Here is a 27,449-nt window from a genome sequence, read left to right on the forward strand (position 1 = left end):
CCGCAAGACCTCCAGCTCAGCAGAGACCCATCTGGCTAGCTTCATCCATCCGGTCACCCTCCATAGTGCCGCAAGACCTCCAGCTCAGCAGAGGACCATCTGGCTAACTTCACCCAGCCCCGTCACCCTCCATAGTGCCGCAAGACCTCCAGCTCAGCAGTGGCTCATCTGGCTAGCTTCATCCATCCCCGTCACACTCCATAGTGCCGCAAGACCTCCAGCTCAGCAGAGACCCATCTGGCTAGCTTCATCCACCCCGTCACCCTCCATAGTGCCGCAAGACCTCTAGCTCAGCAGAGGCCCATCTGGCTAACTTCATCCCCCGTCACCCTCCATAGTGCCGCAAGTCCTCTAGCTCAGCAGAGGCCCATCTGGCTAACTTCATCCCCCGTCACCCTCCATAGTGCCGCAAAACCTCCAGCTCAGCAAAGGCCCATCTGGCTAACTTGATCCACCCCCGTCACCCTCCATAGTGCCGAAAGACCGCCAGCTCAGCAGAGGCCCATCTGGCTAACTTCATCCGCCATCACCCTCCATAGTGCCGCAAGACCTCCAGCTCGGCAGAGGCCCATCTGACTAATTTCATCAACCCCCGTCACCCTCCATAGTGCCGCAAGACCTCCAGCTCAGCAGAGGCCTATCTCTAACTTCATCCACCCGTCACCCTCCGTGGTGCCGCAAGACCTCCAGCACAGCAGAGGCCCATCTGGCTTACTTCATCCACCCCCGCCGCCCTCCATGGTGCCGCAAGACCTCCAGCTCATCAGAGGCCTATCTGGCTAACTTCATCCACCCCCGTCACCCTCCATAGTGCCGCAAGACCTCCAGCTCAGCAAAGGCCCATCCAGCTAACTTCATCCACCCCCGTCACCCTCCATAGTGCCGCAAGACCTCCAGCTCAGCAGAGGCCCATCTGGCAAACTTCATCCCCCGTCACCCTCCATAGTGCCGCAAGACCTCCAGCTCAGCAGAGGCCCATCTGGCTAACTTCATCCCCCGGCACCCTCCATAGTGCCGCAAGACCTCCAGCTCAGCAGAGGCCCATCCGGGTAACTTCATCCACCCCCATCACCCTCCATAGTGCCGCAAGACCGCCAGCTCAGCAGAGGCCCATCTGGCTAACTTCATCCCCCATCACCCTCCATAGTGCCGCAAGACCTCCAGCTCAGCAGAGGCCCATCTGGCTAACTTCATCCACCCCTGTCACCCTCCATAGTGCCGCAAGACCTCCCGCTCAGCAGAGGGCCATCTGGCTAGCTCCATCCAACCCGTCACCCTCCATAGTGCCGCAAGACCTCCAGCTCAGCAGAGGGCCATCTGGCTAACTTCATCCACCCCCGTCGCCCTCCATAGTGCCGCAAGACCTCCAGCTCAGCAGAGGCCCATCTGGCTAACTTCATCCGCCCCGTCACCCGCCATAGTGCCGCAAGACCTCCAGCACAGCAGAGGGCCATCTAGCTAACTTCATCCACCCCGTCACCCTCCATAGTGCCACAAGACCTCCAGCTCAGCAGAGGCCCATCTGGCTAACTTCATCCACCCCCGTCACCCTCCATAGTGCCGCAAGACCTCCATCTCAGAAGAGGCCCATCTGCCTAACTTCATCACCCCGTCACACTCCATAGTGCCGCAAGACCTCCAGCTCAGCAGAGGCCCATCTGGCTAACTTCATCCACCCCGTCACCCTCCACAGTGCAGCAAGACCTCCAGCTCAGCAGAGTACCATCTGGCTAACTTCATCATCCCCCGGCACCCTACATAGTGCCGCAAGACCTCCAGCTCAGCAGAGACCCATCTGGCTAGCTTCATCCATCCGGTCACCCTCCATAGTGCCGCAAGACCTCCAGCTCAGCAGAGAACCATCTGGCTAACTAACTTCACCCACCCCCGTCACCCTCCATAGTGCCGCAAGACCTCCAGCTCAGCAGTGGCTCATCTGGCTAGCTTCATCCATCCCCGTCACACTCCATAGTGCCGCAAGACCTCCAGCTCAGCAGAGACCCATCTGGCTAGCTTCATCCACCCCGTCACCCTCCATAGTGCCGCAAGACCTCTAGCTCAGCAGAGGCCCATCTGGCTAACTTCATCCCCCGTCACCCTCCATAGTGCCGCAAGACCTCTAGCTCAGCAGAGGCCACCTGGCTAACTTCATCCCCCGTCACCCTCCATAGTGGTGCAAGACCTCCAGCTCAGCAAAGGCCCATCTGGCTAACTTGATCCACCCCCGTCACCCTCCATAGTGCCGCAAGACCGCCAGCTCAGCAGAGGCCCATCTGGCTAACTTCATCCGCCATCACCCTCCATAGTGCCGCAAGACCTCCAGCTCGGCAGAGGCCCATCTGACTAATTTCATCAACCCCCGTCACCCTCCATAGTGCCGCAAGACCTCCAGCTCAGCAGAGGCCTATCTCTAACTTCATCCACCCCGTCACCCTCCGTGGTGCCGCAAGACCTCCAGCACAGCAGAGGCCCATCTGGCTTACTTCATCCACCCCCGCCGCCCTCCATGGTGCCGCAAGACCTCCAGCTCATCAGAGGCCTATCTGGCTAACTTCATCCACCCCCGTCACCCTCCATAGTGCCGCAAGACCTCCAGCTCAGCAAAGGCCCATCCAGCTAACTTCATCCACCCCCGTCACCCTCCATAGTGCCGCAAGACCTCCAGCTCAGCAGAGGCCCATCTGGCAAACTTCATCCCCCGTCACCCTCCATAGTGCCGCAAGACCTCCAGCTCAGCAGAGGCCCATCTGGCTAACTTCATCCACCCCCGTCACCCTCCATAGTGCCGCAAGACCTCCAGCTCAACAGAGGCCCATCTGGCTAACTTTATCCACCCCGTCACCCTCCATAGTGCCGCAAGACCTCCAGCTCAGCACAGGCCCATCTGGCTAACTTCATCCACCCCTTCACCCTCCATAGTGCTGCAAGACCTCCAGCTCAGCAGAGGCCCATCTGGCTAACTTCATCCACCCCCGTCACCCTCCATAGTGCCGCAAGACCTCCATCTCAGAAGAGGCCCATCTGCCTAACTTCATCCCCCCGTCACACTCCATAGTGCCGCAAGACCTCCAGCTCAGAAGAGGCCCATCTGGCTAACTTCATCCACCCCCGTCACCCTCAATAGCGCCGCAAGACCTCCTGCTCAGCAGAGGCCCATCTGGCTAACTTCATCCACCCCCATCACCCTCCATAGAGCCACAAGACTTCCAGCTCAGCAGAGGCCCATCTGCCTAACTTCATCCCCCCATCACACTCCATAATGCCGCAAGACCTCCAGCTCAGCAGAGGCCCATCTGGCTAACTTCATCCAACCTGTCACCCTCCATAGTGCCGCAAGACCTCCAGCTCAGCAGAGGCCCATCTGCCAAACTTCCCCCCCCCCATCGCCCTCCATAGTGCCACAAGACCTCCAGCTCAGCAGAGGCCCATCTGGCTAGCTTCATCCCCCCCGTCACACTCCATAGTGCCGCAAGATCTCCAGCGCAGCAAAGGCCCCTCTGGCTAACTTCATCCACCCCGTCACCCTCCATAGTGCATCAAGACCTCCAGCTCAGCAGAGGCCCATCTGGCTAGCTTCATCCACCTCGTCACCCTCCATAGTGCCGCAGAACCTCCAGCACAGCAGAGGCCCATCTGGCTAGCTTCCTCCACCCCGTCACCCTCCATAGTGCCACAAGACCTCCAGCTCAACAGAGGGCCATCTGGCTAACTTCATCCACCCCCGTCGCCCTCCATGGTGCCGTAAAACCTCCAGCTCAGCAGAGGCCCATCTGGCTAACTTCATCCGCCCCGTCACCCTCCATAGTGCCGCAAGAACTCCAGCTCAGCAGAGGCCCATCTGGCTAACTTCATCCACCCCGTCACCCTCCATAGTGCCGCAAGACCTCCAGCTCAGCAGAGGCCCATCTGGCTAACTTCATCCACCCCCGTCACCCTCCATAGTGCCGCAAGACCTCCAGCTCAACAGAGGCCCATCTGGCTAACTTCATCCACCCCGTCACCCTCCATAGTGCCGCAAGACCTCCAACTCAGCAGAGGCCCATCTGGCTAACTTCATCCACCCCCGTCACCCTCCATAGTGCCGCAAGACCTCCAGCTCAGCAGAGGCCCATCTGGTAGCTCCCTCCACCCCCGTCACCCTCCATAGTGCCGCAAGACCTCCAGCTTAGCAGAGGGCCATCTGGCTAACTTCATCCACCCCCGTCGCCCTCCATGGTGCCGCAAGACCTCCAGCTCAGCAGAGGCCCATTGGCTAACTTCATCCGCCCCGTCACCCTCCATAGTGCCGCAAGACCTCCAGCACAGCAGAGGCCCATCTAGCTAACTTCATCCACCCCGTCACCCTCCATAGTGCTGCAAGACCTCCAGCTCAGCAGAGGCCCATCTGGTAGCTCCATCCACCCCCGTCACCCTCCATAGTGCCGCAAAACCTCCAGCTCAGCAGAGGGCCATCTGGCTAACTTCATCCACCCCCGTCGCCCTCCATGGTGCTGCAAGACCTCCAGCTCAGCAGAGGCCCATTGGCTAACTTCATCCGCCCCGTCACCCTCCATAGTGCGGCAAGAACTCCAGCACAGCAGAGGCCCATCTAGCTAACTTCATCCACCCCGTCACCCTCCATAGTGCTGCAAGACCTCCAGCTCAGCAGAGGGCCATCTGGATAACTTCACCCCCATCGCCCTCCATGGTGCCGCAAGACCTCCAGCTCAGCAGAGGCCCATCTGGCTAACTTCATCCACCCCCGTCACCCTACATAGTGCCGCAAGATGTCCAGCTCAGTAGAGGCCCATCTGGCTAACTTCATCCACCCCCGTCACCCTCAATAGCGCCGCAAGACCTCCAGCTCAGCAGAGGCCCATCTGGCTAACTTCATCCACCCCCATCACCCTCCATAGCGCCGCAAGACCTCCAGTTCAGCAGAGGCCCATCTGCCTAACTTCATCCCCCCGTCACACTCCATAATGCCGCAAGACTTCCAGCTCAGCAGAGGCCCATCTGGCTAACTTCATCCAACCCGTCACCCTCCATAGTGCCGCAAGACCTCCAGCTCAGCAGAGGCCCATCTGCCAAACTTCATCCTCCCCCCCCCTGTTGCCCTCCATAGTGCCACAAGACCTCCAGCTCAGCAGAGGCCCAACTGGCTAGCTCCATCCCCCCCGTCACACTCCATAGTGCCGCAAGATATCCAGCGCAGCAAAGGCCCCTCTGGCTAACTTCATCCACCCCCCTCACCCTCCATAGTGCCGCAAGACCTCCAGCTCAGCAGAGGCCCATCTGGCTAACTTCATCCGCCCCGTCACCCTCCATAGAGCCGCAAGACCTCCAGCTCAGCAGAGGCCCATCTGGCTAACTTCATCCACCCCGTCACCCTCCATAGTGCCTCAAGACCTCCAGCTCAGCAGAGGCCCATCTGGCTAACTTCATCCACCCCCGACACCCTCCATAGTGACGCAAGACCTCCAGCTCAACAGAGGCCCATCTGGCTAACTTCATCCACCCCGTCACACTCCATAGTGCTGCAAGACCTTCAGCTCAGCAGAGGCCCATCTGGCTAACTTCATCCACCACCGTCACCCTCCATAGTGCTGCAAGACCTCCAGCTCAGCAGAGGCCCATCTGGCTAACTTCATCCACCCCCGTCACCCTCCATAGTGCCGCAAGACCTCCATCTCAGAAGAGGCCCATCTGCCTAACTTCATCCCCCCGTCACACTCCATAGTGCCGCAAGACCTCCAGCTCAGCAGAGGCCCATCTGGCTAACTTTATCCCCCCGTCACGCTCCATAGTGCCGCAAGACCTCCAGCTCAGCAAAGGCCCATCCGGCTAACTTCATCCACCCCTGTCACCCTCCATAGTGCCGCAAGACCGCCAGCTCAGCAGAGGCCCATCTGGCTAACTTCATCCACCCCGTCACCCTCCATGGTGCCGCAACACCTCCAGCACAGCAGTGGCCCATCTGGCTAACTTCATCCACCCCCGCCGCCCTTTATGGTGCCGCAAGACCTCCATCTCATCAGAGGCCTATCTGGCTAACTTCATCTACCCCGTCACCCTCCATAGTGCTGCAAGACCTCCAGCTCAGCAGAGGCCCATTTGGCAAACCTCATCCACCCTGTCACCCTCCATAGTGCTGCAAGACCTCCAGCTCAGCAGAGGCCCATCTGGCTAACTTCATCCACCCCCGTCACCCTCCATAGTGCCGCAAGACCTCCATCTCAGAAGAGGCCCATCTGCCTAACTTCATCACCCCGTCACACTCCATAGTGCCGCAAGACCTCCAGCTCAGCAGAGGCCCATCTGGCTAACTTCATCCACCCCGTCACCCTCCACAGTGCCGCAAGACCTCCAGCTCAGCAGAGTACCTTCTGGCTAACTTCATCATCCCCCGGCACCCTACATAGTGCCGCAAGACCTCCAGCTCAGCAGAGACCCATCTGGCTAGCTTCATCCATCCCGTCATCCTCCATAGTGCCGCAAGACCTCCAGCTCAGCAGAGGACCATCTGGCTAACTTCACCCACCCCCGTCACCCTCCATAGTGCCGCAAGACCTCCAGCTCAGCAGTGGCCCATCTGGCTAGCTTCATCCACCCCGTCACCCTCCATAGTGCCGCAAGACCTCTAGCTCAGCAGAGGCCCATCTGGCTAACTTCATCCCCCGTCACCCTCCATAGTGCCGCAAGACCTCCAGCTCAGCAAAGGCCCATCTGGCTAACTTCATCCACCCCCGTCACCCTCCATAGTGCCGCAAGACCGCCAGCTCAACAGAGGCCCATCTGGCTAACTTCATCCCCCATCACCCGCCATAGTGCCGCAAGACCTCCAGCTCAGCAGAGGCCCATCTGGCTAACTTCATCCACCCCTGTCACCCTCCATAGTGCCGCAAGACCTCCAGCTCAACAGAGGTCCACCTGGCTAGCTTCATCCGTCCCTGTCACACTCCATAGTGCCGCAAGACCTCCAGCTCAGCAGAGGCCCATCTGGCTAACTTCATCCGCCCCGTCACCCTCCATAGTGCCGCAAGACCTCCAGCACAGCAGAGGGCCATCTAGCTAACTTCATCCACCCCGTCACCCTCCATAGTGCCGTAAGACCTCCAGCTCAGCAGAGGGCCATCTGGCTAACTTCATCCACCCCCGTCGCCCTCCATGGTGCCGCAAGACCTCCAGCTCAGCAGAGGCCCATCTGGCTAACTTCATCCGCCCCGTCACCCTCCATAGTGCCGCAAGACCTCCAGCACAGCAGAGGGCCATCTAGCTAACTTCATCCACCCCGTCACCCTCCATAGTGCCACAAGACCTCCAGCTCAGCAGAGGGCCATCTGGCTAACTTCATCCACCCCCGTCGCCCTCCATGGTGCCGCAAGACCTCCAGCTCAGCAGAGGCCCATCTGGCTAACTTCATCCACCCCCGTCACCCTCCATAGTGCTGTAAGACCTCCAGCTCAGCAGAGGCCCATCTGGCTAACTTCATCCCCCATCACCCTCCATAGTGCCGCAAGACTGCCAGCTCAGCAGAGGCCCATCTGGCTAACTTCATCCACCCCCGTCACCCTCCATAGTGCCGCAAGACCTCCAGCTCAGCAGAGGCCCATCTGGTAGCTCCATCCACCCCCGTCACCCTCCATAGTGCCGCAAGACCTCCAGCTCAACAGACGGCCATCTGGCTAACTTCATCCACCCCCGTTGCCCTCCATGGTGCCGCAAGACCTCCAACTCAGCAGAGGCCCATCTGGCTAACTTCATCCACCCTGTCACCCTCCATACTGCTGCAAGACCTCCAGCTCAGCAGAGGGCCATCTGGATAACTTCATCCACCCCCATCGCCCTCCATGGTGCCGCAAGACCTCCAGCTCTTCAGAGGCCCATCTGGCTAACTTCATCCACCCCCGTCACCCTACATAGCGCCGCAAGACCTCCAGCTCAGCAGAGGCCCCTCTGGCTAACTTCATCCACCCCCGTCACCCTCCATAGTGCCGCAAGACCTCCAGCTCAGCAGAGGCCCATCTGGCTAGCTTCATCCACCTCGTCACCCTCCAGAGTGCTGCAGAACCTCCAGCACAGCAGAGGCCCATCTGGCTAGCTTCATCCACCCCCGTCACCCTCCACAGTGCCACAAGACCTCCAGCTCAACAGGGGGCCATCTGGCTAACTTCATCCACCCCCGTCGCACTCCATGGTGCCGTAAGACCTCCAGCTCAGCAGAGGCCCATCTGGCTAACTTCATCCGCCCGTCACCCTCCATAGTGCCGCAAGACCTCCAGCTCAGCAGAGGCCAATATGGCTAACTTCATCCACCCCGTCACCCTCCATAGTGCCGCAAGACCTCCAGCTCAGCAGAGGCCCATCTGGCTAACTTCATCCACCCCCCGTCATCCTCCATAGTGCCGCAAGACCTCCAGCTCAACAGAGGCCCATCTGGCTAACTTCATCCACCCCGTCACCCTCCATAGTACCGCAAGACCTCCAGCTCAGCAAAGGCCCATCTGGCTAACTTCATCCACCCCTTCACCCTCCATAGTGCTGCAAGACCTCCAGCTCAGCAGAGGCCCATCTGGCTAACTTCATCCACCCCCGTCACCCTCCATAGTGCCGCAAGACCTCCATCTCAGAAGAGGCCCATCTGCCTAACTTCATCCCCCCGTCACACTCCATAGTGCCGCAAGACCTCCAGCTCAGCAGAGGCCCATCTGGCTAACTTCATCCACCCCCGTCACCCTCAGTAGCGCCGCAAGACCTCCAGCTCAGCAGAGGCCCATCTGGCTAACTTCATCCACCCCCATCACCCTCCATAGAGCCGCAAGACCTCCAGCTCAGCAGAGGCCCATCTGCCTAACTTCATCCCCCCATCACACTCCATAATGCCGCAAGACTTCCAGCTCAGCAGAGGCCCATCTGCCAAACTTCCCCCTTCCCCCCCCGTCGCCCTCCATAGTGCCACAAGACCTCCAGCTCAGCAGAGGCCCATCTGGCTAGCTTCATCCCCCCCGTCACACTCCATAGTGCCGCAAGATCTCCAGCGCAGCAAAGGCCCCTCTGGCTAACTTCATCCACCCCCGTCACCCTCCATAGTGCCGCAAGACCTCCAGCTCAGCAGAGGCCCATCTGGCTAGCTTCATCGACCTCGTCACCCTCCATAGTGCCGCAGAACCTCCAGCTCAGCAGAGGACCATCTGGCTAACTTCACCCACCCCCGTCACCCTCCATAGTGCCGCAAGACCTCCAGCTCAGCAGTGGCCCATCTGGCTAGCTTCATCCACCCCGTCACCCTCCATAGTGCCGCAAGACCTCTAGCTCAGCAGAGGCCCATCTGGCTAACTTCATCCCCCGTCACCCTCCATAGTGCCGCAAGACCTCTAGCTCAGCAGAGGCCCATCTGGCTAACTTCATCCCCCGTCACCCTCCATAGTGCCGCAAGACCTCCAGCTCAGCAAAGGCCCATCTGGCTAACTTCATCCACCCCCGTCACCCTCCATAGTGCCGCAAGACCGCCAGCTCAACAGAGGCCCATCTGGCTAACTTCATCCGCCATCACCCTCCATAGTGCCGCAAGACCTCCAGCTCGGCAGAGGCCCATCTGACTAATTTCATCAACCCCCGTCACCCTCCATAGTGCCGCAAGACCTCCAGCTCAGCAGAGGCCTATCTCTAACTTCATCCACCCCGTCACCCTCCGTGGTGCCGCAAGACCTCCAGCACAGCAGAGGCCCATCTGGCTTACTTCATCCACCCCCGCCGCCCTCCATGGTGCCGCAAGACCTCCAGCTCATCAGAGGCCTATCTGGCTAACTTCATCCACCCCCGTCACCCTCCATAGTGCCGCAAGACCTCCAGCTCAGCAAAGGCCCATCCAGCTAACTTCATCCACCCCCGTCACCGTCCATAGTGCCGCAAGACCTCCAGCTCAGCAGAGGCCCATCTGGCAAACTTCATCCCCCGTCACCCTCCATAGTGCCGCAAGACCTCCAGTTCAGCAGAGGCCCATCTGGCTAACTTCATCCCCCGGCACCCTCCATAGTGCCGCAAGACCTCCAGCTCAGCAGAGGCCCATCCGGCTAACTTCATCCACCCCCATCACCCTCCATAGTGCCGCAAGACCGCCAGCTCAGCAGAGGCCCATCTGGCTAACTTCATCCCCCATCACCCGCCATAGTGCCGCAAGACCTCCAGCTCAGCAGAGGCCCATCTGGCTAACTTCATCCACCCCTGTCACCCTCCATACTGCCGCAAGACCTCCAGCTCAGCAGAGGTCCACCTGGCTAGCTTCATCCGTCCCTGTCACACTCCATAGTGCCGCAAGACTTCCCGCTCAGCAGAGGCCCATCTGGCTAGCTCCATCCACCCCGTCACCCTCCATAGTGCCGTAAGACCTCCAGCTCAGCAGAGGGTCATCTGGCTAACTTCATCCACCCCCGTCGCCCTCCATGGTGCCGCAAGACCTCCAGCTCAGCAGAGGCCCATCTGGCTAACCTCATCCGCCCCGTCACCCTCCATAGTGCCGCAAGACCTCCAGCACAGCAGAGGGCCATCTAGCTAACTTCATCCACCCCGTCACCCTCCATAGTGCCACAAGACCTCCAGCTCAGCAGAGGGCCATCTGGCTAACTTCATCCACCCCCGTCGCCCTCCATGGTGCCGCAAGACCTCCAGCTCAGCAGAGGCCCATCTGGCTAACTTCATCCACCCCCGTCACCCTCCATAGTGCCGTAAGACCTCCAGCTCAGCAGAGGCCCATCTGACTAACTTCAACCCCCATCACCCTCCATAGTGCCGCAAGACTGCCAGCTCAGCAGAGGCCCATCTGGTAGCTCCATCCACCCCCGTCACCCTCCATAGTGCCGCAAGACCTCCAGCTCAGCAGAGGCCCATCTGGCTAGCTCCATCCACCCCGTCACCCTTCATAGTGCCGCAAGACCTCCAGCTCAGCAGAGGGCCAACTGGCTAACTTCATCCACCCGCGTCGCCCTCCATGGTACCGCAAGTCCTCCAGCTCAGCAGAGGCCCATCTGGCTAACTTCATCCGCCCCGTCACCCTGCATAGTGCCGCAAGACCTCCAGCACAGCAGAGGGCCATCTAGCTAACTTCATCCACCCCGTCACCCTCCATAGTGCCACAAGACCTCCAGCTCAGCAGAGGGCCATCTGGCTAACTTCATCCACCCCCGTCGCCCTCCATGGTGCCGCAAGACCTCCAGCTCAGCAGAGGCCCATCTGGCTAACTTCATCCACCCCCGTCACCCTCCATAGTGCCGTAAGACCTCCAGCTCAGCAGAGGCCCATCTGGCTAACTTCATCCCCCATCACCCTCCATAGTGCCGCAAGACTGCCAGCTCACCCTCCATAGTGCCGCAAGACTGCCAGCTCAGCAGAGGCCCATCTGGCTAACTTCATCCACCCCCGTCACCCTCCATAGTGCCGCAAGACCTCCAGCTCAGCAGAGGCCCATCTGATAGCTCCACCCACCCCCGTCACCCTCCATAGTGCCGCAAGACCTCCAGCTCAACAGACGGCCATCTGGCTAACTTCATCCACCCCCGTTGCCCTCCATGGTGCCGCAAGACCTCCAACTCAGCAGAGGCCCATCTGGCTAACTTCATCCACCCTGTCACCCTCCATACTGCTGCAAGACCTCCAGCTCAGCAGAGGGCCATCTGGATAACTTCATCCACCCCCATCGCCCTCCATGGTGCCGCAAGACCTCCTGCTCAGCAGAGGCCCATCTGGCTAACTTCATCCACCCCCGTCACCCTACATAGCGCCGCAAGACGTCCAGCTCAGTAGAGGCCCATCTGGCTAACTTCATCCACCCCCGTCACCCTCAATAGCGCCGCAAGACCTCCAGCTCAGCAGAGGCCCATCTGGCTAACTTCATCCACCCCCAACACCCTCCATAGCGCCGCAAGACCTCCAGCTCAGCAGAGGTCCATCTGGCTAACTTCGTCCAACCCGTCACCCTCCATAGTGCCGCAAGACCTCCAGCTCAGCAGAGGCCCATCTGCCTAACCTCACCCCCCCGTCGCCCTCCATAGTGCCACAAGTCCTCCAGCTCAGCAAAGGCCCATCTGGCTAGCTTCATCCCCCCGTCACACTCCTTAGTGCCGCAAGATCTCCAGCTCAGCAAAGGCCCCTCTGGCTAACTTCATCCACCCCCGTCACCCTCCATAGTGCCGCAAGACCTCCAGCTCAGCAGAGGCCCATCTGGCTAGCTTCATCCACCTCGTCACCCTCCAGAGTGCTGCAGAACCTCCAGCACAGCAGAGGCCCATCTGGCTAGCTTCATCCACCCCCGTCACCCTCCATAGTGCCACAAGACCTCCAGCTCAACAGAGGGCCATCTGGCTAACTTCATCCACCCCCGTCGTGCTCCATGGTGCCGTAAGACCTCCAGCTCAGCAGAGGCCCATCTGGCTAACTTCATCCGCCCGTCACCCTCCATAGTGCCGCAAGACCTCCAGCTCAGCAGAGGCCAATCTGGCTAACTTCATCCACCCCGTCACCCTCCATAGTGCCGCAAGACCTCCAGCTCAGCAGAGGCCCATCTGGCTAACTTCATCCACCCCCGTCACCCTCCATAGTGCCGCAAGACCTCCAGCTCAACAGAGGCCCATCTGGCTAACTTCATCCACCCCGTCACCCTCCATAGTGCCTCAAGACCTCCAGCTCAGCAAAGGCCCATCTGGCTAACTTCATCCACCCCTTCACCCTCCATAGTGCTGCAAGACCTCCAGCTCAGCAGAGGCCCATCTGGCTAACTTCATCACCCCCGTCACCCTCCATAGTGCCGCAAGACCTCCATCTCAGAAGAGTCCCATCTGCCTAACTTCATCCCCCCGTCACACTCCATAGTGCCGCAAGACCTCCAGCTCAGCAGAGGCCCATCTGGCTAACTTCATCCACCCCCGTCACCCTCAATAGCGCCGCAAGACCTCCAGCTCAGCAGAGGCCCATCTGGCTAACTTCATCCACCCCCATCACCCTCCATAGAGCCGCAAGACCTCCAGCTCAGCAGAGGCCCATCTGCCTAACTTCATCCCCCCATCACACTCCATAATGCCGCAAGACTTCCAGCTCACCAGAGGCCCATCTGCCAAACTTCACCCTTCCCCCCCCGTCGCCCTCCATAGTGCCACAAGACCTCCAGCTCAGCAGAGGCCCATCTGGCTAGCTTCATCCCCCCCGTCACACTCCATAGTGCCGCAAGACCTCCAGCTCAGCAGAGGCCCATCTGGCTAGCTTCATCGACCTCGTCACCCTCCATAGTGCCGCAGAACCTCCAGCACAGCAGAGGCCCATCTGGCTAGCTTCCTCCACCCCCGTCACCCTCCATAGTGCCACAAGACCTCCAGCTCAACAGAGGGCCATCTGGCTAACTTCATCCACCCCTGTCGCCCTCCATGGTGCCGTAAAACCTCCAGCTCAGCAGAGGCCCATCTGGCTAACTTCATCCACCCCGTCACCCTCCATAGTGCCGCAAGACCTCCAGCTCAGCAGAGGCCCATCTGGCTAACTTCATCCACCCCCGTCACCCTCCATAGTGCCGCAAGACCTCCAGCTCAACAGAGGCCCATCTGGCTAACTTCATCCACCCCGTCACCCTCCATAGTGCCGCAAGACCTCCAGCTCAGCAGAGGCCCATCTGGCTAACTTCATCCACCACCGTCACCCTCCATAGTGCTGCAAGACCTCCAGCTCAGCAGAGGCCCATCTGGCTAACTTCATCCACCCCCGTCACCCTCCATAGTGCCGCAAGACCTCCATCTCAGAAGAGGCCCATCTGCCTAACTTCATCCCCCCGTCACACTCCATAGTGCCGCAAGACCTCCAGCTCAGCAGAGGCCCATCTGGCTAACTTTATCCCCCCGTCACCCTCCATAGTGCCGCAAGACCTCCAGCTCAGCAAAGGCCCATCCGGCTAACTTCATCCACCCCTGTCACCCTCCATAGTGCCGCAAGACCGCCAGCTCAGCAGAGGCCCATCTGGCTAACTTCATCCCCCATCACCCTCCATAGTGCCGCAAGACCTCCAGCTCAGCAGAGGCCTATCTGGCTAAATTCATCCACCCCGTCACCCTCCATGGTGTCGCAACACCTCCAGCACAGCAGTGGCCCATCTGGCTAACTTCATCCACCCCCGCCGCCCTTTATGGTGCCGCAAGACCTCCAGCTCATCAGAGGCCTATCTGGCAAACCTCATCCACCCCGTCACCCTCCATAGTGCTGCAAGACCTCCAGCTCAGCAGAGGCCCATCTGGCAAACCTCATCCACCCCGTCACCCTCCATAGTGCCGCAAGACCTCCAGCTCAGCAGAGGCCCATCTGGCTAACTTCATCCACCACCGTCACCCTCCATAGTGCTGCAAGACCTCCAGCTCAGCAGAGGCCCATCTGGCTAACTTCATCCACCCCCGTCACCCTCCATAGTGCCGCAAGACCTCCATCTCAGAAGAGGCCCATCTGCCTAACTTCATCCCCCCGTCACACTCCATAGTGCCGCAAGACCTCCAGCTCAGCAGAGGCCCATCTGGCTAACTTTATCCCCCCGTCACCCTCCATAGTGCCGCAAGACCTCCAGCTCAGCAAAGGCCCATCCGGCTAACTTCATCCACCCCTGTCACCCTCCATAGTGCCGCAAGACCGCCAGCTCAGCAGAGGCCCATCTGGCTAACTTCATCCCCCATCACCCTCCATAGTGCCGCAAGACCTCCAGCTCAGCAGAGGCCTATCTGGCTAAATTCATCCACCCCGTCACCCTCCATGGTGTCGCAACACCTCCAGCACAGCAGAGGCCCATCTGGCTAGCTTCATCCACCTCGTCACCCTCCAGAGTGCTGCAGAACCTCCAGCACAGCAGAGGCCCATCTGGCTAGCTTCATCCACCCCCGTCACCCTCCATAGTGCCACAAGACCTCCAGCTCAACAGAGGGCCATCTGGCTAACTTCATCCACCCCCGTCGTGCTCCATGGTGCCGTAAGACCTCCAGCTCAGCAGAGGCCCATCTGGCTAACTTCATCCGCCCGTCACCCTCCATAGTGCCGCAAGACCTCCAGCTCAGCAGAGGCCAATCTGGCTAACTTCATCCACCCCGTCACCCTCCATAGTGCCGCAAGACCTCCAGCTCAGCAGAGGCCCATCTGGCTAACTTCATCCACCCCCGTCACCCTCCATAGTGCCGCAAGACCTCCAGCTCAACAGAGGCCCATCTGGCTAACTTCATCCACCCCGTCACCCTCCATAGTGCCTCAAGACCTCCAGCTCAGCAAAGGCCCATCTGGCTAACTTCATCCACCCCTTCACCCTCCATAGTGCTGCAAGACCTCCAGCTCAGCAGAGGCCCATCTGGCTAACTTCATCACCCCCGTCACCCTCCATAGTGCCGCAAGACCTCCATCTCAGAAGAGTCCCATCTGCCTAACTTCATCCCCCCGTCACACTCCATAGTGCCGCAAGACCTCCAGCTCAGCAGAGGCCCATCTGGCTAACTTCATCCACCCCCGTCACCCTCAATAGCGCCGCAAGACCTCCAGCTCAGCAGAGGCCCATCTGGCTAACTTCATCCACCCCCATCACCCTCCATAGAGCCGCAAGACCTCCAGCTCAGCAGAGGCCCATCTGCCTAACTTCATCCCCCCATCACACTCCATAATGCCGCAAGACTTCCAGCTCAGCAGAGGCCCATCTGCCAAACTTCACCCTTCCCCCCCCGTCGCCCTCCATAGTGCCACAAGACCTCCAGCTCAGCAGAGGCCCATCTGGCTAGCTTCATCCCCCCCGTCACACTCCATAGTGCCGCAAGACCTCCAGCTCAGCAGAGGCCCATCTGGCTAGCTTCATCGACCTCGTCACCCTCCATAGTGCCGCAGAACCTCCAGCACAGCAGAGGCCCATCTGGCTAGCTTCCTCCACCCCCGTCACCCTCCATAGTGCCACAAGACCTCCAGCTCAACAGAGGGCCATCTGGCTAACTTCATCCACCCCTGTCGCCCTCCATGGTGCCGTAAAACCTCCAGCTCAGCAGAGGCCCATCTGGCTAACTTCATCCACCCCGTCACCCTCCATAGTGCCGCAAGACCTCCAGCTCAGCAGAGGCCCATCTGGCTAACTTCATCCACCCCCGTCACCCTCCATAGTGCCGCAAGACCTCCAGCTCAACAGAGGCCCATCTGGCTAACTTCATCCACCCCGTCACCCTCCATAGTGCCGCAAGACCTCCAGCTCAGCAGAGGCCCATCTGGCTAACTTCATCCACCACCGTCACCCTCCATAGTGCTGCAAGACCTCCAGCTCAGCAGAGGCCCATCTGGCTAACTTCATCCACCCCCGTCACCCTCCATAGTGCCGCAAGACCTCCATCTCAGAAGAGGCCCATCTGCCTAACTTCATCCCCCCGTCACACTCCATAGTGCCGCAAGACCTCCAGCTCAGCAGAGGCCCATCTGGCTAACTTTATCCCCCCGTCACCCTCCATAGTGCCGCAAGACCTCCAGCTCAGCAAAGGCCCATCCGGCTAACTTCATCCACCCCTGTCACCCTCCATAGTGCCGCAAGACCGCCAGCTCAGCAGAGGCCCATCTGGCTAACTTCATCCCCCATCACCCTCCATAGTGCCGCAAGACCTCCAGCTCAGCAGAGGCCTATCTGGCTAAATTCATCCACCCCGTCACCCTCCATGGTGTCGCAACACCTCCAGCACAGCAGTGGCCCATCTGGCTAACTTCATCCACCCCCGCCGCCCTTTATGGTGCCGCAAGACCTCCAGCTCATCAGAGGCCTATCTGGCAAACCTCATCCACCCCGTCACCCTCCATAGTGCTGCAAGACCTCCAGCTCAGCAGAGGCCCATCTGGCAAACCTCATCCACCCCGTCACCCTCCATAGTGCTGCAAGACCTCCAGCTCAGCAGAGGCCCATCTGGCTAACTTCATCCACCTCGTCACCCTCCATAGTGCCGCAAGACCTCCATCTCAGAAGAGGCCCATCTGCCTAACTTCATCACCCCAACACAATCCATAGTGCCGCAAGACCTCCAGCTCAGCAGAGGCCCATCTGGCTAACTTCATCCACCCCGTCACCCTCCACAGTGCCGCAAGACCTCCAGCTCAGCAGAGTACCATCTGGCTAATTTCATCATCCCCCGGCACCCTACATAGTGCCGCAAGACCTCCAGCTCAGCAGAGGCCCATCTGGCTAGCTTCATCCATCCCGCCACCCTCCATAGTGCAGCAAGACCTCCAGCTCAGCAGAGGACCATCTGGCTAACTTCACCCACCCCTGTCACCCTCCATAGTGCCGCAAGACCTCCAGCTCAGCAGTGGCTCATCAGGCAGGCTTCATCCATCCCCGTCACACTCCATAGTGCCGCAAGACCTCCAGCTCAGCAGAGACCCATCTGGCTAGCTTCATCCACCCCGTCACCCTCCATAGTGCCGCAAGACCTCTAGCTCAGCAGAGGCCCATCTGGCTAACTTCATCCCCCATCAACCTCCATAGTGCCGCAAGACCTCTAGCTCAGCAGAGGCCCATCTGGCTAACTTCATCCCCTGTCACCCTCCATAGTGCCGCAAGACCGCCAGCTCAGCAGAGGCCATCTGGCTAACTTCATCCACCCCGTCACCCTCTGTGGTGCCGCAAGACCTCCAGCACAGCAGAGGCCCATCTGGCTAACTTCATCCACCTCCGCCGCCCTCCATGGTGCCGCAAGACCTCCAGCTCATCAGAGGCCTATCTGGCTAACTTCTTCCACCCCCGTCACCCTCCATAGTGCCGCAAGACCTCCAGCTCAGCAAAGGCCCATCCGGCTAACTTCATCCACCCCCGTCACCCTCCATAGTGCCGCAAGACCTCCAGCTCAGCAGAGGCCCATCTGGCTAACTTCATCCCCCGTCACCCTCCATAGTGCCGCAAGACCTCCAGCTCAGTAAAGGCCCATCCGGCTTACTTCATCCACCCCCATCACCCTCCATAGTGCCGCAAGACCGCCAGCTCAGCAGAGGCCCATCTGCCTAACTTCATCCCCCATCACCTTCCATAGTGCCGCAAGACCTCCAGCTCAGCAGAGGCCCATCTGGCTAACTTCATCCACCCCTGTCACCCTCCATAGTGCCGCAAGACCTCTAGCTCAGCAGAGACCCATCTGGCTAGCTTCATCCACCACCGTCACCCTCCATAGTGCTGCAAGACCTCCAGCTCAGCAGAGGCCCATCTGGCTAACTTCATCCACCCCTGTCACCCTCCATAGTGCCGCAAGACCTCTAGCTCAGCAGAGACCCATCTGGCTAGCTTCATCCACCACCGTCACCCTCCATAGTGCCGCAAGACCTCCAGCTCAGCAGAGGCCCATCTGGCTAACTTCATCCCCCGTCACCCTCCATACTGCCGCAAGACCTCCAGCTCAGCAGAGGCCCATCTGGCTAACTTCATCCCCCGTCACCCTCCATAGTGCCGCAAGACCTCCAGCTCAGCAGAGACCCATCTGGCTAGCTTCATCCACCACCGTCACCCTCCATAGTGCCGCAAGACCTCCAGCTCAGCAGAGGCCCATCTGGCTAACTTCATCCCCCTTCACCCTCCATAGTGCCGCAAGACCTCCAGCTCAGCAGAGGCATATCTGGCTAACTTCACCCACCCCGTCACCCTCCATAGTGCCGCAAGACCTTCGCTCAGCAGAGACCCATCTGGCTAGCTCCATCCACCCCGTCACCCTCCATAGTGCCGCAAGACCTTCAGCTCAGCAGAGGCCCATCTGACTAACTTCATCCCCCATCACCTTCCATAGTGCCGCAAGACCTCCAGCTCAGCAGAGGCCCATTTGGCTAACTTCATCCACCCCTGTCACCCTCCATAGTGCCGCAAGACCTCTAGCTCAGCAGAGACCCATCTGGCTAGCTTCATCCACCACCGTCACCCTCCATAGTGCTGCAAGGCCTCCAGCTCAGCAGAGGCCCATCTGGCTAACTTCATCCACCCCTGTCACCCTCCATAGTGCCGCAAGACCTCTAGCTCAGCAGAGACCCATCCGGCTTACTTCATCCACCCCCATCACCCTCCATAGTGCCGCAAGACCGCCAGCTCAGCAGAGGCCCATCTGCCTAACTTCATCCCCCATCACCTTCCATAGTGCCGCAAGACCTCCAGCTCAGCAGAGGCCCATCTGGCTAACTTCATCCACCCCTGTCACCCTCCATAGTGCCGCAAGACCTCTAGCTCAGCAGAGACCCATCTGGCTAGCTTCATCCACCACCGTCACCCTCCATAGTGCCGCAAGACCTCCAGCTCAGCAGAGGCCCATCTGGCTAACTTCATCCCCCTTCACCCTCCATAGTGCCGCAAGACCTCCAGCTCAGCAGAGGCATATCTGGCTAACTTCACCCACCCCGTCACCCTCCATAGTGCCGCAAGACCTTCGCTCAGCAGAGACCCATCTGGCTAGCTCCATCCACCCCGTCACCCTCCATAGTGCCGCAAGACCTTCAGCTCAGCAGAGGCCCATCTGGCTAACTTCATCCACCCTGTCACCCTCCATAGTGCCACAAGACCTCCAGCTCAGCAGAGGGCCATCTGGCTAACTTCATCCACCCCCGTCGCCCTCCATGGTGCCGCAAGACCTCCAGCTCAGCAGAGGCCCATCTGGCTAACTTCATCCACCCTGTCACCCTCCATAGTGCCGCAAGACCTCCAACTCAGCAGAGGACCATCTGGCTAACTTCATGCACCCCCGTCACCCTCCATAGTGCTGCAAGACCTCCAGCTCAGCAGAGGCCCATCTGGCTAACTTCATCCACCCCGTCACCTTCCATAGTGCCGCAAGACCTCCAGCTCAGCAGAGGCCCATCTGGCTAACTTCATCCACCCCGTCACCTTCCATAGTGCCGCAAGACCTCCAGCTCAGCAGAGGCCCATCTAGCTAACTTCATCCACCCCGTCACCCTTCATAGTGCCGCAAGACCTCCAGCTCAGCAGAGGCCCATCTAGCTAACTTCATCCACCCCGTCACCCTCCATAGTGCCGCAAGACCTTCAGCTCAGCAGATTCCCATCTGGTAGCTCCATCCACCCCCGTCACCCTCCATAGTGACGCAAGACCTCCAGCTCAGCAGACGGCCATCTGGCTAACTTCATCCACCCCCGTCACCCTCCATAGTGCCGCAAGACCTTCAGCTCAGCAGATTCCCATCTGGTAGCTCCATCCACCCCCGTCACCCTCCATAGTGACGCAAGTCCTCCAGCTCAGCAGACGGCCATCTGGCTAACTTCATCCCCCATCACCCTCCATAGTGCCGCAAGACCTCCAGCTCAGCAGAGGCCCATCTGGCTAACTTCATCCCCCATCACCCTCCATAGTGCCGCAAGACCTCCAGCTCAGCAGAGGCCCATGCGGCTAACTTCATCCACCCCTGTCACCCTCCATAGTGCCGCAAGACCGCCAGCTCAGCAGAGGCCCATCTGGCTAACTTCATCCCCCATCACCCTCCATAGTGCCGCAAGACCTCCAGCTCAGCAGACGGCCATCTGGCTAACTTCATGCACCCCCTTTGCCTTCCATGGTGCCGCAAGACCTCCAACTCAGCAGAGGCCCATCTGGCTAACTTCATCCCCCATCACCCTCCATAGTGCCGCAAGACCTCCAGCTCAGCAGAGGCCCATGCGGCTAACTTCATCCACCCCTGTCACCCTCCATAGTGCCGCAAGACCGCCAGCTCAGCAGAGGCCCATTTGGCTAACTTCATCCCCCATCACCCTCCATAGTGTCGCAAGACCTCCAGCTCAGCAGAGGCCTATCTGGCTAAATTCATCCACCCCGTCACCCTCCATGGTGCCGAAACACCTCCAACACAGCAGTGGCCCATCTGGCTAACTTCATCCACCCCCGCCGCCCTTTATGGCGCCGCAAGACCTCCAGCTCATCAGAGGCCTATCTGGCAAACCTCATCCACCCCGTCACTCTCCATAGTGCTGCAAGACCTCGAGCTCAGCAGAGGCCCATCTGGCAAACCTCATCCACCCCGTCACCCTCCATAGTGCTGCAAGACCTCCAGCTCAGCAGAGGCCCATCTGGCTAACTTCATCCACCCCGTCACCCTCCATAGTGCCGCAAGACCTCCATCTCAGAAGAGGCCCATCTGCCTAACTTCATCACCCCGTCACAATCCATAGTGCCGCAAGACCTCCAGCTCAGCAGAGGCCCATCTGGCTAACTTCATCCACCCCGTCACCGTCCACAGTGCCGCAAGACCTCCAGCTCAGCAGAGTACCATCTGGCTAACTTCATCATCCCCCGGCACCCTACATAGTGCCGCAAGACCTCCAGCTCAGCAGAGGCCCATCTGGCTAGCTTCATCCATCCCGTCACCCTCCATAGTGCCGCAAGACCTCCAGCTCAGCAGAGGACCATCTGGCTAACTTCACCCACCCCGTCACCCTCCATAGTGCCGCAAGACCTCCAGCTCAGCAGTGGCTCATCTGGGTAGCTTCATCCATCCCCGTCACACTAAACAGTGCCGCAAGACCTCCAGCTCAGCAGAGACCCATCTGGCTAGCTTCATCCACCCCGTCACCCTCCATAGTGCCGCAAGACCTCTAGCTCAGCAGAGGCCCATCTGGCTAACTTCATCCCCCGTCAACCTCCATAGTGCCGCAAGACCTCTAGCTCAGCAGAGGCCCATCTGGCTAACTTCATCCCCTGTCACCCTCCATAGTGCCGCAAGACCTCCAGCTCAGCAAAGGCCCATCTGGCTAACTTCATCCACCCCTGTCACCCTCCATAGTGCCGCAAGACCGCCAGCTCAGCAGAGGCCCATCTGGCTAACTTCATCCCCCATCACCCTCCATAGTGCCGCAAGACCTCCAGCTCAGCAGAGGCCTATCTGGCTAAATTCATCCACCCCGTCACCCTCCATGGTGTCGCAACACGTCCAGCACAGCAGTGGCCCATCTGGCTAACTTCATCCACCCCTGCCGCCCTTTATGGTGCTGCAAGACCTCCAGCTCATCAGAGGCCTATCTGGCAAACCACATCCACCCCGTCACCCTCCATAGTGCTGCAAGACCTCCAGCTCAGCAGAGGCCCATCTGGCAAACCTCATTCACCCCGTCACCCTCCATAGTGCTGCAAGACCTCCAGCTCAGCAGAGGCCCATCTGGCTAACTTCATCCACCCCGTCACCCTCCATAGTGCCGCAAGACCTCCATCTCAGAAGAGGCCCATCTGCCTAACTTCATCACCCCGTCACAATCCATAGAGCCGCAAGACCTCCAGCTCAGCAGAGGACCATCTGGCTAACTTCATCCACCCCGTCACCCTCCACAGTGCCGCAAGACCTCCAGCTCAGCAGAGTACCATCTGGCTAACTTCATCATCCCCCGGCACCCTACATAGTGCCGCAAGACCTCCAGCTCAGCAGAGGCCCATCTGGCTAGCTTCATCCCGTCACCCTCCATAGTGCCGCAAGACCTCCAGCTCAGCAGAGGACCATCTGGCTAACTTCACCCACCCCCGTCACCCTCCATAGTGCCGCAAGACCTCCAGCTCAGCAGTGGCTCATCTGGCTAGCTTCATCCATCCCCGTCACACTCCATAGTGCCGCAAGACCTCCAGCTCAGCAGAGACCCATCTGGCTAGCTTCATCCACCCCGTCACCCTCCATAGTGCCGCAAGACCTCTAGCTCAGCAGAGGCCCATCTGGCTAACTTCATCCCCCGTCAACCTCCATAGTGCCGCAAGACCTCTAGCTCAGCAGAGGCCCATCTGGCTAACTTCATCCCCTGTCACCCTCCATAGTTCCGCAAGAACGCCAGCTCAGCAGAGGCCCATCTGGCTAACTTCATCCACCCCGTCACCCTCCGTGGTGCCGCAAGACCTCCAGCACAGAAGAGGCCCATCTGGCTAACTTCATCCACCTCCGCCGCCCTCCATGGTGCCGCAAGACCTCCAGCTCTTCAGAGGCCTATCTGGCTAACGTCATCCACCCCCGTCACCCTCCATAGTGCCGCAAGACCTCCAGCTCAGCAAAGGCCCATCCGGCTAACTTCATCCACCCCCGTCACCCTCCATAGTGCCGCAAGACCTCCAGCTCAGCAGAGGCCCATCTGGCAAACTTCATCCCCCGTCACCCTCCATGGTGCCGCAAGACCTCCAGCTCAGCAGAGGCCCATCTGGCAAACTTCATCCCCCGTCACCCTCCATAGTGCTGCAAGACCTCCAGCTCAGCAGAGGCCCATCTGCCTAACTTCATCCCCCATCACCCTCCATAGTGCCGCAAGACCTCCAGCTCAGCAGAGGCCCATCTGGCTAACTTCATCCACCCCTGTCACCCTCCATAGTGCCGCAAGACCTCCAGCTCAGCAGAGGCCCATCTGGCTAACTTCATCCCCTGTCACCCTCCATAGTGCCGCAAGACCTCCAGCTCAGCAAAGGCCCATCTGGCTAACTTCATCCACCCCTGTCACCCTCCATAGTGCCGCAAGACCGCCAGCTCAGCAGAGGCCCATCTGGCTAACTTCATCCCCCATCACCCTCCATAGTGCCGCAAGACCTCCAGCTCAGCAGAGGCCTATCTGGCTAAATTCATCCACCCCGTCACCCTCCATGGTGTCGCAACACGTCCAGCACAGCAGTGGCCCATCTGGCTAACTTCATCCACCCCCACCGCCCTTTATGGTGCCGCAAGACCTCCAGCTCATCAGAGGCCTATCTGGCAAACCTCATCCACCCCGTCACCCTCCATAGTGCTGCAAGACCTCCAGCTCAGCAGAGGCCCATCTGGCAAACCTCATCCACCCCGTCACCCTCCATAGTGCTGCAAGACCTCCAGCTCAGCAGAGGCCCATCTGGCTAACTTCATCCACCCCGTCACCCTCCATAGTGCCGCAAGACCTCCATCTCAGAAGAGGCCCATCTGCCTAACTTCATCACCCCGTCACAATCCATAGAGCCGCAAGACCTCCAGCTCAGCAGAGGCCCATCTGGCTAACTTCATCCACCCCGTCACCCTCCACAGTGCCGCAAGACCTCCAGCTCAGCAGAGTACCATCTGGCTAACTTCATCATCCCCCGGCACCCTACATAGTGCCGCAAGACCTCCAGCTCAGCAGAGGCCCATCTGGCTAGCTTCATCCATCCCGTCACCCTCCATAGTGCCGCAAGACCTCCAGCTCAGCAGAGGACCATCTGGCTAACTTCACCCACCCCCGTCACCCTCCATAGTGCCGCAAGACCTCCAGCTCAGCAGTGGCTCATCTGGCTAGCTTCATCCATCCACGTCACACTCCATAGTGCCGCAAGACCTCCAGCTCAGCAGAGACCCATCTGGCTAGCTTCATCCACCCCGTCACCCTCCATAGTGCCGCAAGACCTCTAGCTCAGCAGAGGCCCATCTGGCTAACTTCATCCCCCGTCAACCTCCATAGTGCCGCAAGACCTCTAGCTCAGCAGAGGCCCATCTGGCTAACTTCATCCCCTGTCACCCTCCATAGTGCCGCAAGACCGCCAGCTCAGCAGAGGCCCATCTGGCTAACTTCATCCACCCCGTCACCCTCCGTGGTGCCGCAAGACCTCCAGCACAGCAGAGGCCCATCTGGCTAACTTCATCCACCTCCGCCGCCCTCCATGGTGCCGCAAGACCTCCAGCTCATCAGAGGCCTATCTGGCTAACTTCATCCACCCCCGTCACCCTCCATAGTGCCGCAAGACCTCCAGCTCAGCAAAGGCCCATCCGGCTAACTTCATCCACCCCCGTCACCCTCCATAGTGCCTCAAGACCTCCAGCTCAGCAGAGGCCCATCTGGCAAACTTCATCCCCCGTCACCCTCCATAGTGCCGCAAGACCTCCAGCTCAGCAGAGGCCCATCTGGCAAACTTCATCCCCCGTCACCCTCCATAGTGCCGCAAGACCTCCAGCTCAGCAGAGGCCCATCTGCCTAACTTCATCCCCCATCAACCTCCATAGTGCCGCAAGACCTCCAGCTCAGCAGAGGCCCATCTGGCTAACTTCATCCACCCCTGTCACCCTCCATAGTGCCGCAAGACCTCCAGCTCAGCAGAGACCCATCTGGCTAGCTTCATCCACCACCGTCACCCTCCATAGTGCCGCAAGACCTCCAGCTCAGCAGAGGCCCATCTGGCTAACTTCATCCCCCTTCACCCTCCATAGTGCCGCAAGACCTCCAGCTCAGCAGAGGCATATCTGGCTAACTTCACCCACCCCGTCACCCTCCATAGTGCCGCAAGACCTCCCGCTCAGCAGAGACCCATCTGGCTAGCTCCATCCACCCCGTCACCCTCCATAGTGCCGCAAGACCTCCAGCTCAGCAGAGGGCCATCTGGCTAACTTCATCCACCCCCGTCGCCCTCCATGGTGCCGTAAGACCTCCAGCTCAGCAGAGGCCCATCTGGCTAACTTCATCCGCCCGTCACCCTCCATAGTGCCGCAAGACCTCCATTGCCACAAGACCTCCAGCTCAGCAGAGGGCCATCTGGCTAACTTCATCCACCCCCGTCACCCTCCATGGTGCCGAAAGACGTCCAGCTCAGCAGAGGCCCATCTGGCTAACTTCATCCACCCCCGTCACCCTCCATAGTGCCGTAAGACCTCCAGCTCAGCAGAGGCCCATCTGGCTAACTTCATCCCCCATCACCCTCCATAGTGCCGCAAGACCGCCAGCTCAGCAGAGGCCCATCTGGCTAACTTCATCCACCCCCGTCACCCTCCATAGTGCCGCAAGACCTTCAGCTCAGCAGATTCCCATCTGGTAGCTCCATCCACCCCCGTCACCCTCCATAGTGACGCAAGACCTCCAGCTCAGCAGACGGCCATCTGGCTAACTTCATCCACCCCTGTCACCCTCCATAGTGCCGCAAGTCCTCCAGCTCAGCAGAGGCCTATCTGGCTAAATTCATCCCCCCCGTCACCCTCCATAGTGCCGCAAGACCTCCAGCTCAGCAGACGGCCATCTGGCTAACTTCATGCACCCCCGTTGCCCTCCATGGTGCCGCAAGACCTCCAACTCAGCAGAGGCCCATCTGGCTAACTTCATCCCCCATCACCCTCCATAGTGCCGCAAGACCTCCAGCTCAGCAGAGGCCCATGCGGCTAACTTCATCCACCCCTGTCACCCTCCATAGTGCCGCAAGACCGCCAGCTCAGCAGAGGCCCATCTGGCTAACTTCATCCCCCATCACCCTCCATAGTGTCGCAAGACCTCCAGCTCAGCAGTGGCCCATCTGGCTAACTTCATCCACCCCGCCGCCCTTTATGGCGCCGCAAGACCTCCAGCTCATCAGAGGCCTATCTGGCAAACCTCATCCACCCCGTCACTCTCCATAGTGCTGCAAGACCTCCAGCTCAGCAGAGGCCCATCTGGCAAACCTCATCCACCCCGTCACCCTCCATAGTGCTGCAAGACCTCCAGCTCAGCAGAGGCCCATCTGGCTAACTTCATCCACCCCGTCACCCTCCATAGTGCCGCAAGACCTCCAGCTCAGCAGAGGCCCATCTGGCTAACTTCATCCACCCCGTCACCCTCCACAGTGCCGCAAGACCTCCAGCTCAGCAGAGTACCATCTGGCTAACTTCATCATCCCCCGGCACCCTACATAGTGCCGCAAGACCTCCAGCTCAGCAGAGGCCCATCTGGCTAGCTTCATCCATCCCGTCACCCTCCATAGTGCCGCAAGACCTCCAGCTCAGCAGTGGCTCATCTGGGTAGCTTCATCCATCCCCGTCACACTCCACAGTGCCGCAAGACCTCCAGCTCAGCAGAGACCCATCTGGCTAGCTTCATCCACCCCGTCACTCTCCATAGTGCTGCAAGACCTCCAGCTCAGCAGAGGCCCATCTGGCAAACCTCATCCACCCCGTCACCCTCCATAGTGCTGCAAGACCTCCAGCTCAGCAGAGGCCCATCTGGCTAACTTCATCCACCCCGTCACCCTCCATAGTGCCGCAAGACCTCCAGCTCAGCAGAGGCCCATCTGGCTAACTTCATCCACCCCGTCACCCTCCACAGTGCCGCAAGACCTCCAGCTCAGCAGTGGCTCATCTGGGTAACTTCATCATCCCCCAGCACCCTACATAGTGCCGCAAGACCTCCAGCTCAGCAGAGGCCCATCTGGCTAGCTTCATCCATCCCGTCACCCTCCATAGTGCCGCAAGACCTCCAGCTCAGCAGTGGCTCATCTGGGTAGCTTCATCCATCCCCGTCACACTCCACAGTGCCGCAAGACCTCCAGCTCAGCAGAGACCCATCTGGCTAGCTTCATCCACCCTGTCACCCTCCATAGTGCCGCAAGACCTCTAGCTCAGCAGAGGCCCATCTGGCTAACTTCATCCCCCGTCAACCTCCATAGTGCCGCAAGACCTCTAGCTCAGCAGAGGCCCATCTGGCTAACTTCATCCCCTGTCAAACTCCATAGTGCCGCAAGACCTCCAGCTCAGCAAAGGCCCATCTGGCTAACTTCA

This window comes from Ambystoma mexicanum, chromosome 3p, assembly GCF_040938575.1.
Source record: "Ambystoma mexicanum isolate Mex_15411 chromosome 3p, UKY_AmexF1_1, whole genome shotgun sequence".
NCBI classification, from domain to species: domain Eukaryota; kingdom Metazoa; phylum Chordata; class Amphibia; order Caudata; family Ambystomatidae; genus Ambystoma; species Ambystoma mexicanum.